Source organism: Elephantulus edwardii, unplaced genomic scaffold, assembly GCF_000299155.1.
Source record: "Elephantulus edwardii isolate Elephantulus edwardi_28Jun2011 unplaced genomic scaffold, EleEdw1.0 scaffold00213, whole genome shotgun sequence".
Lineage (NCBI taxonomy): Eukaryota > Metazoa > Chordata > Mammalia > Macroscelidea > Macroscelididae > Elephantulus > Elephantulus edwardii.
In genome coordinates, this window is record NW_006399963.1 from 4,443,326 (window position 1) to 4,445,501 (window position 2,176).

A 2,176-nucleotide genomic window follows, 5' to 3' on the forward strand; every position below is an offset into this window, starting at 1 on the left:
CTCAGCATAATGTCCTCCAGGCTCACCCATTTTGAATTATATTGCATGAGTTCCTTGGTTTTCAATACAGCGTAGTATTCCATTGTGTGAATATACCACAGCTTCTCTATCCATTCGTTTGTTGATGGGCACCTGGGTTGTTTCCAACTCCTAGCTATTTTGAACAAAGCCGCAATAAACATGGGTGTGCATACATCTGCTTGGATGTCAGTTGTGGTCTCTTTGGGATATATTCCCAGTAGTGGAATTTCTGGGTCAAATGGTATGTCTGTTTGCAACTCTTTGTGAAAGCGCTATACCACCTTTCACGGTTGTTGTACCATTTTACACTGCCACCAACAGTGAATAAGGGTTCCAGTTTCTCCACAACCTTGCCAGCATTTGTTGCTTGCCATTCGGTTAAATTTGACTATTCTGACTTGGGTGAGATGATATCTCATAGTTGTTTTGATTTGCATCTCTCTTAGAGCTAGGGATTTTGAACCTTTTTTCATGTGCTTGTTGGCCATCTAAATGTCATCTTTTGTGAAGAGTTTGTTCATATCCTGTGCCCATTTTTCAACTGGGTTATTTACCTTTATCTTGCTGTGGTACTCAAGTATTTTATAAATTCTAGATATAAGTCCCTTAGGTGACATGTCATTACCAAATACTTTTTCCCAGTCAGTGGCTTCCCTTTTCACCCTGTTGGAGAAGATTTTGGATGTGCATAGGGACTTGATTCTTAGAAGGTCCCATTCATTTATTTTATGTTCTCCTGGTTGTGGATGTCCTTCTTTTTATAGATATATTTTTTATATATTTTTTAAGTTTTACATTTAGGTCTTTGATACATCCTGAGTTGTTTTTTTTTTTTTACATATGCGCTGAAATATGAGTCTTGTTTCATTTTTCTGCAAATTGATGTTCAGTTTCCCCAGCACCATTTATTACAGGGACTGTCTTATTTCCCCGTTTTGATATATTTTAGCCCATGTTAGCAATGGGTGGATGCATGTATTGACTTCTAAGTTTTCATTTCTGTTCATTGTTCTGTGTGTTTTTTTACACCAGTACCAAGAGGTTTGACAGTGGTGAGTACTCTTGATTGTAGAGGTGACTATCATCTGGTGTGCAGTTTGGATAAATATTTGCCTCTGACATAGAGGCTGTGGGCACTTGACATGTGGTCCACATGCGCATGTGCTCCTGTTCACAAATGAGTCAGGGACATTGGGTATGATCCATGCAGGTGTGCACTTAACTGAAGGCAGTGTGTATACATAGTGCATGGACACTATTGTATGGCATATGGTCCCCCAAAGCATACCTTGTTGACCACATTTCAGGGACCTCTTAAGTGCCAGATGGATAGCAGGAGGCTACTGGGTAGCCAGGAGAATGACATGGGGGGAGTGTCCCTGGCCACTTGAATAGTTGGGGCAAGGGGCTTCTTCCCTGGTCACTGAGAATGAATGAGAGGAAGCTGAAAGAGAGCACTTTTCTGTTGCAGGGTGGTCCTGGTGCACTTCTGGGCAAATGTCACCAGTTATCCAGGTTCACTCAACCTAAGCGAGGCATGGAGTGCTGTTCCAAAACACATATTGATCCTTTCTAGTTTATTGTTTCTTTCTCACTGATTAGAAAGTTTTGTAAAGAAATCCATCTTATATATTGTCTTGCTCTTCAACGTGTTTAGTAACACTGTAAAAGTCAGGAACACCCTTAACCCCCTGCTAGTAGCCTCACAGACCGTCCCTTTGATCCAGAGCAGAGTTTAGAGATTTTCAAGAAAATTACTGCCAGGTTCACTGTTTACCCCCCTCAACCCCGGCTTACCCCATACCCCCTGCACACATAAGATAAATGGAAATTCCACAAGGAGTGATTCATTCTTTGGGCTTAAAGCTTTCATCCTATGTTAAAATTTGAACAGTATGAAAAACATATGAATAATTTGGAGAGTTTAAATTTCATTGGGTTTGTATACAGAGTTTGGTAATGGATAAAGGTGGGAAAGATTACTAGGTAAATAGAGTAATAAATATCTGTAAAGCCCCCTCTGAAAGCAGAGAATACCAGAGGAATGTCTATCTGTGTTCCATTGACTATGCAAAGGCATTTGACTGTGTGGATCATAACAAACTGTGGCTGACTCTGAGAAGAATGGGAATCCCAGAACACTTGATCATGCTAA